This window comes from Megalobrama amblycephala, linkage group LG24 (genome assembly GCF_018812025.1).
Source record: "Megalobrama amblycephala isolate DHTTF-2021 linkage group LG24, ASM1881202v1, whole genome shotgun sequence".
NCBI lineage: Eukaryota > Metazoa > Chordata > Actinopteri > Cypriniformes > Xenocyprididae > Megalobrama > Megalobrama amblycephala.
The window spans coordinates 11,922,711-11,930,755 of NC_063067.1; the positions used below are offsets into that span (position 1 = coordinate 11,922,711).

General features: G+C 39.6%; 1 long non-coding RNA gene across 1 annotated transcript; it reads right to left on the bottom strand.

Annotated features, from left to right (window-relative positions):
• Positions 1–2,045: 2,045 nt before the first annotated feature.
• LOC125260446 lies at positions 2,046–2,751 on the bottom strand. The gene is made up of 2 exons (XR_007183045.1): positions 2,304–2,751; positions 2,046–2,222 (listed from the first exon to the last, which is right to left on the bottom strand). It is a non-coding gene; the product is annotated as an uncharacterized LOC125260446 (long non-coding RNA).
• Positions 2,752–8,045: the final 5,294 nt, after the last annotated feature.

The window sequence follows — 8,045 nt, forward strand, 5'->3', positions numbered from 1 at the left end:
CCCTTAATTAGAAGCGATGGAAGATGATCCAATTTTGATGTTAAATGCTAATAATAATGTCTCATTTGTAAGATACATCACGATGGTGAAAAAGCACCGCACGGACCGGATTGTGTTTGAAAAGAGCAGTGTTTGCAAAGCTAAACTCTAAAATCGTTATCGAGTGCCCTCTCCTTGAAGGGTGAGTAATGCTTGAGATGCAGGATGTTTCCTCTTCTGCCAAGCTTTTCAGCAGAGCGCACATCCCTCATAGGAGGTTCTCTTTACCGTATTGACTGGGGATAAGTTTGTCACTGGATCCGGATTAAAGTCTTAGGCCTATCAGTAAAATGGAGGAGAAAGGAGGGGTGGAGGAGGGAGGGCAGAGGTTTGTTTACCTATATTGGCTGCTGTGTACCGAAGGAAAGTGGTGGATGAGAGAAGGAAAAAGTAGGACTCCTGTTCCAATGTCACCTCCAGATTGGACATCTCAGCCGAGACAGATAACACACACGGCGCTCTTAATTAATCATCAGCGCCATATCGATGTGTCAATAAGCCCTCACTTGTCAGCTCACCAGCCGCCCTCCATTAAACCTGGAAGCCCTGGAGTTCTAATTTAGCTTCTCCTGCGATGCTCCGCGGCTGTCTGAAAGCAGTGCGGCATCCTACGGCACGTCACTCACGCGAAGCTCTCAGGCACTTTTATGCTCCTCAGGACTCAAAATGTTGAAGGACAAAAGCCTCCTTTCCACTTCACATGCCTCTCACCTTTATGTGGAGGGAAAAAAGCTTTCAATGAGAACCAAAATAGTGGTGTTTACTCTCAAACCTTGATGCAGATACGCAGTCAAGATAATGTTCGCAGTGTCGCTTTACCTTTGTCGCCGACGTTCTCCCGTTTAATCCACTTCAAATCCTATTAGAAAAGAGATGGAGCCTGTTTGGCCCGAATGCAGATCAAACGTTACCTATGTCTCTGTTCTCACCAAATGCAAATGTTGTTCTACCCCCGAAACCGAATGAATAGTAAATGAACGAAACATACCGACAGAGTTTGCAGGCAGATTACCTGCCCAAAGACCTGAGCCTAATTATTATTCATGTTTACAAACTTTCATCTCCTGAGGACAGCCCAGCCCGCGATGGCGCATCCATAATGAGCAAACAGACCACGCTCTTCATGTGGATCTGGACATGCATTTATTCATGTAGCCCACACACACACATATTCACTTACAAAACACACAGCGCTCGTAGCGTCTCAGGGGACCAGACATTTATGAAGACGCCAGTTCGATGGCATTATGGCAGCATTACGCATTCTTGGCTGCAGCTTCCCCCCGATACGACCGGTGTCTCGTCCCACTCCTGCAATTGCTTAAGAAGGCCTGTCTCCACAAGCCTCCGGGGAGATGCAGGAAGAGGCTTTGGCCGTCACGGTCTTGCGCGGCATCCCGGCACCGAGAGGCTCTCGTAGATTCTCAAGCCATATGGACGACGCCGAGAAGTGTGTGTGCATTTCTGCAAGCGTACGGTGAGGCAGGCTACAGAATACGAGAATGAAAACCCTAAGGATGAGACAGCGAGAGCTATTCCTCTGGCTACAGGTTCTCAGTGGGCTATTGATTGAGTATGCTGAGACCCCGGGGCAGACTATTTTTCCTCTAGATCCCTTTTCGTGTGTGCGTTTGTGTATTTGCCAGATAAAATCTTCCATAAACCATTTTCAAACTCCTCTCATTAACCTCGTGCCACGGCGGATGTGGTTTATAGCGCTCAGGCTTTGAAACGAAGGGCTGTAATTCCAGACTTACATGTTTCAAAGGCAGATTTCACATACAGCGTAGCTTCCAGCTCTTATATATGAATTTCTTCCAGTTAAATTGAGTAAATCATAAGTCAATGACTGCAAAATGTAAGAGGTTCTATAAAGTAAAGATCAGTGTGTTGCATTTGATTTGTCTTTTCTGAAGTTAGGCACTTCAACTCCATTATGAGGCAATAAATCATTCCGAGTACACTAGATTATAAAGTATAAAAAGTGAAAGAATCACACGGAGGTCTGTGGCTATCGATATTTTTCAGAATTAGAAGGTTAACATTAATAAAGTTCATATATCTACGGAGCTCATTTCTATAACATGAAACCCACTTAACTTTTCACTTTTTGTCCTCTCATCTAAAGTATGTCAGTTTTTGCTCTTTTTTCTTCTTCTATGAGTTTGCCCATCTACTTGGGTCTATGGGTAAAAAAAAAAGACAGATTATTCATGGTAGAGGGTCTGAGTAAAGTTACAGCCCCCAACCACAATCCCACTCACCTTGGGTACATGCTGCAGGTCGTGACACTCAAGGGTGCTTCAAGGTTTCTGTGGATGACAAACTGTAGAACCATTAACCCCACAAAAGATCATCTGCAAGAAACATGTGCAAAATTGACCGTTCCTAAAGACCCGCCTTCTTTAGTTACTGTTGCTATGTCCGCTCTCAAACCACACATCATGTTCTCACACAGTGAAAAATACACTGCGGAGCAAAGAGGACACTGACAACAAAGTCTTTGTAATTTTTAAAGAAATTTAAACAATAAATACTGTTTTGTTTCTCTTTAATGTGTAGTGACAGATTGCACCTCAGTCCAAGCGGCGCGTGAACCAATCATCTCTTCCTACTAGTTAATTTATAGCATCAAATAAACTTGAATGAACATCAGAAGGAATGTTGTTTCAACTGCGGAAAAATGTCAGTACACACCACGTTTCAAGTTCAAGTCCACCGATGTTAAAGGGATAGCTCAACCAAATATGAAAATTCTGTCATAATTTACTCACCCTCGAGTTGTTCCAAACCTGAATAAATTTCTTTGTTCTGCTGTACACAAAGGAAGATATCTGGAAGAATGTTTGTAACCAAGCAGATCTCACCACCCATTGACTACCACAGTAGGAAAAAATATACTATGGCAGTCAATGGGGGGCGAGATCTGCTTGGTTACAAATAGGGTTGGGTCGTCCATCATCGTGTTTCCATCACCGATGCTGACAGACATGACGATGTTGAGCCAGTATCGTGATTCTACATGATTCAAACTAGACATTCAAATGGTGGACCGTACTTCGGCATGTTTCCATCCAGACTGGTACCGACAGAACGGTAGCACTATTTTACTGTTTCTAGTTGAAGTGAGCACCGCGTTAAAACAGCAGTGTGGATCACACCACAAGCACTCAAGATTGTTTGTGGTATTGATATTTCAGCACTCTAGTAGTTTTATGTAAAGCCGAATGTACTTCATTCAAGCTCTTCCAGCTCCATGCGTGTTATCCCAGAGTGAGCGTTTTTAATTAATTCCAATGAATCAAATGTCCCAACCCCGATGTCTTCATCCATCATGATGTTTCACTGCAGACATCGTCCGATACCAATTTGGTAGACAACTCCCAACCCTAGTTACAAACATTCTTCCAAATATCTTTGTATAACATGTATAAAAGATGGATTGCTTTTTGTATAAACGTGTGTATCTGTCAAAACACTATACATAATTAACAGTATTATACTATTATGCATTATAATATTACTCATAATATCATAATATTATTAGTTCAATGGTTGTGTGTAATTGTTGAATTTCTGAAAATATTCCATTTGCCATCACACCACTGTGAACACTGTTAATGAATAGGATTAATAATACATTAGGGTGCAACTTTGTCCTTGAGCCTAAGCACTGTAGTGAGAAGAAGGGCTTGAATAACTGGAATAACAAGATTTCAACTGCAAATTTTAAAAGGGTCATGGAAAAGGATTTTCATTGCTTTTTTGAGATAAATGTGTACTATGTACGAGTCAATATGTAGACACACTGTACACAAATGCAAAAATGGGCCACTGGGAAACTGTTACTGTATTGACGTCTGAACCGAAAGCAACAGAACACTGCCCATATTTACAACAAATCAACACTTCAAATAAAATTATAGAAATATAAGTGTAAAATTCTTACTTCATTAATTTGCAGCCATACATTTTTTAATGATATTTGGCAATTTTAGGAATCATGAACAAAATTGACCAATCATGGAGCAGTGTTTAATTTTATGCTCTGTGTACAATCTAGACATATATTGAGATGCAAAAATGGGACATTGGGACACTGTTACTGTATTGAAGTCTAAACCAAAGGCAAACAGAACACTGCTTCAAAACTGACGAACAGAAATTGTAATTTTTAGTTTAATTTTAAGTTACACTTTCTTGTGCATTGATTTGCAGCCATAAAATGACTTACAGTTTTTCATTTTCAATGAAAATTGGTAATTTGAGGATTCCTGAGCGATAGCAACCAATAATTAAACACCGTTTAACTATGCTAATGAGTAGTGACTTAAGCAGGACCAATGAAAGTGAATTTCCTGTCAGATACTGTGATCGAATGTAAGGAAGATGGAAAAGAGTATATATGACTTGTCTCTGCAATGTGTTACATACAGTACAGTCCAAAAGTTTGGAACCACTAAGATTTTTAATGTTTTTAAAAGAAGTTTCGTCTGCTCACCAAGGCTACATTTATTTAATTAAAAATACAGTAAAAAAACAGTAATATTGTGAAATATTATTACAATTTAAAATAACTGTGTACTATTTAAATATATTTGACAAAGTAATTTATTCCTGTGATGCAAAGCTGAATTTTCAGCATCGTTACTCCAGTCTTCAGTGTCACATGATCCTTCAGAAATCATTCTAATATGCTGATTTGCTGCTCAATAAACATTTATGATTATTTTCAATGTTGAAAACAGTTGTGTACTTTTTTTTTCAGGATTCCTTGATGAATAGAAAGTTCAAAAGAACAGCATTTATCTGAAATACAAAGCTTCTGTAGCATTATACACTACCGTTCAAAAGTTTGGGGTCAGTAAGAATTTTTATTTTTATTTTTTTGAAAAGAAATTAAAGAAATGAATACTTTTATTCAGCAAGGATGCATTAAATCAATCAAAAGTGGCAGTAAAGACATTTATAATGTTACAAAAGATTAGATTTCAGATAAACACTGTTCTTTTGAACTTTCTATTCATCAAATAATCCTGAAAAAAAATATTGTACACAAATATTTTGTACAATTGTACACATTAAATGTTTCTTGAGCAACAGATCAGCATATTAGAATGATTTCTGAAGGATCATGTGACACTGAAGACTGGAGTAATGATGCTGAAAATTCAGCTTTGCCATCACAGGAATAAATTACTTTGTGAAACATATTCAAATAGAAAACTATTTCACAATATTACTGTTTTTTACTGTATTTTTAATTAAATAAATGTAGCCTTGGTGAGCAGACGAAACTTCTTTTAAAAACATTAAAAATCTTAGTGGTTCCAAACTTTTGGACTGTACTGTATGACATTCGTATAACATAAAAAAGATGGATACTGTAGAAAAACATATCAGATATCCACAATAATAAAAAACGTGTTCATGATAAAGCATGATGCACTCCTGCACTTTACGCACAATCGCTTTCCATCCAGGTAATTTTTAGCAGTAGAAAACTGATTTGCTGTCAAAATGGAATGACATCTTTTTTGTAGCACCAGGACATCCAATTTGTGGTCAGATGTTCAATTTATCAGGACGGTAGGACCAAACTGCTGGTTTGTGCTTAGCAGAAAGGTCAGAATGAGGGCAGAAAATGGTCACATAAAACTAAATTATGATAGCAAAAACAGAGACGACGTCAAGAAAACTGATTCCTACAAAAGTCTACAATATGTTTCTTCCCATAAAAAGCATCACACCATGTCAACAAGCTCCTGCAAAATAAGACCTGTGGTTGATGTCCAATACAGCGTAGTTGACCTGGGAATGAATGTGTTATGACAGTTACCTTGTGTACCTGAGAGGTAGAGACTAACTGAGAATAACTGAAATGACCTCATACTGCGGTTCATCCACTCAGCTCTGAATTCACACCCCTGGCTTTGGGCTCAGGGTAAGAACACGGGCCCTCAGGGACAGAGCACCAGGGTTCAGGTAGCAAATACATAGAGCTTACTCACCTTTTCATTCACTATGGATACTGATGAAGTCTCAGGTGTTACATGGAATGGATGTCGATGTAGGATATGGTGAAAATGACATGCGATTGTTGACTCAACAACCAAGAAGTTGTCAGACAGACAGGCGAATACGGTCACGCGTCAATATAGACTGACAACGCCACGCGCTTTACAATCAATTGACTTTCCGTGCCCTTTTGCAATAGGACAGGCAGAATTATTCGGCACATGTTCATCCATACCATTGTGATAATGCAGGCTGCTCTCAACATTATCCAAGCCAATCCATATTTCCACCCCCTGCGCTTGTTCTGGAGACTTCTTGGCTGCCCTTCACTGAAGGAGAGGGGAAAATTGGGTCTCTCTCGGTCGCGCTCTCTCTCTCTTTTCTGAAGCCAGCAGATGAGCACACCTGCAGAACGTCCCCAGAGACCTGCAGATTATGCATCCCTCCCTCCAATTTCTCGACTTCTCCTACCTTACTCTCCGGGAGAAGGACAGAGGGCATCTCCCACAGAAGGTCAACAAGAATGAGATCCGCCATGGGACAGATGCAGGAGGGGACTGCGCCGATGCATTAAAACATAAGATGGGATGCTTGAGTGAGGACCCAAAAACATTAGGGGCTGAAATGACATTTGAATTACAGAATAGGCAAATTACAGAAGCTGAAATTGATGGCAACACATGTTTTATGTATTAGGTATGGCATTTTCTGTCAGATGCTTTAGAAAAGCCTCCCAGTAGGTTACCTTTGTTATTGACCTATGTAGCTATATTAAGGAAATGTTAGACATCTTTCCCCCATAAATCAAAAAATATCTGTGAATGTGAGCACTTATATGTGTGTTTTTAGTTACTGCAGCCAAATTTACCTTGTGGGTTTAGGATGCACTTTTAACATCTCCCAGGTGGCTTTGATCAAATTGTACAGCAATACAGGACTCCAGAATTTCCTCTGAACTTCATATAGAGAAACTTCTAAATTCATTGCAGCAACTCTTTAGATATTTTGCCATAACAGAATTCTTTAAAAGCTGATGGGTCGAGCCTCGCACTGACGTCACTTTCCTGACGGAATCTGCCCCCTCAACCGGACTGAGACGCCTGTTGTATGACTGGATTTAATAGGGGAAACTGAGTACAACAAACGATTATCAGTTTAAAGGTGCCCTCAAATGAAAAATTGAATTTATCTTTGGCATAGTTAAATAACAAGAGTTCAGTACATGGAAATGACATACAGTGAGTCTCAAACTCCATTGTTTCCTCCTTCTTATATAAATCTCATTTGTTTAAAATACCTCAGAAGAACAGGCGAATCTCAACATAACACCGACTGTTACGCAACAGTCGGGGTGTACGCCCCCAATATTTGCATACGTTTCCAACATTATAAAAGGCATTAGACAAGGGCAGCCAGTATTAACGTCTGGATGTGCACAAGCAAGAACAATAGCGAAAAATGGCAGATGGAGCAATAATAACTGACATGATCCATGATAACATGATATTTTTACTGATATTTGTAAACTGTCTTTCTAAATGTTTCGTTAGCTTGTTGCTAATGTACTGTTAAATGTGGTTAAAGTTACCATCGGTTATTACTGTATTCACGGAGACAAGAGAGCCGTCGCCATTTTCATTTTTAAACACTTGCAGTCTGTATAATGCATAAACACATCTTCATTCTTTATAAATCTCTCCAACAGAGTAGCATTAGCCGTTAGCCACGGAGCACAGCCTCAAACTCATTCAGAATCAATGTAAACAATATAACAGTATACAATACTCACATAATCCGACGCATGCATGCCGCATGCATGACGAACACTTTGTAAAGATCCATTTTGAGGGTTATATTAGCTGTGTAAACTTTGTTAAGGCACTGTTCAAGGCAAGCGCAAGCTCTGTGGGCGGAGAGCACGGGATTTAAAGGGGCCGCAGCATAAAATCGGTGCGTTTATAATGATGCCCCAAAATAGGCAGTTAAAA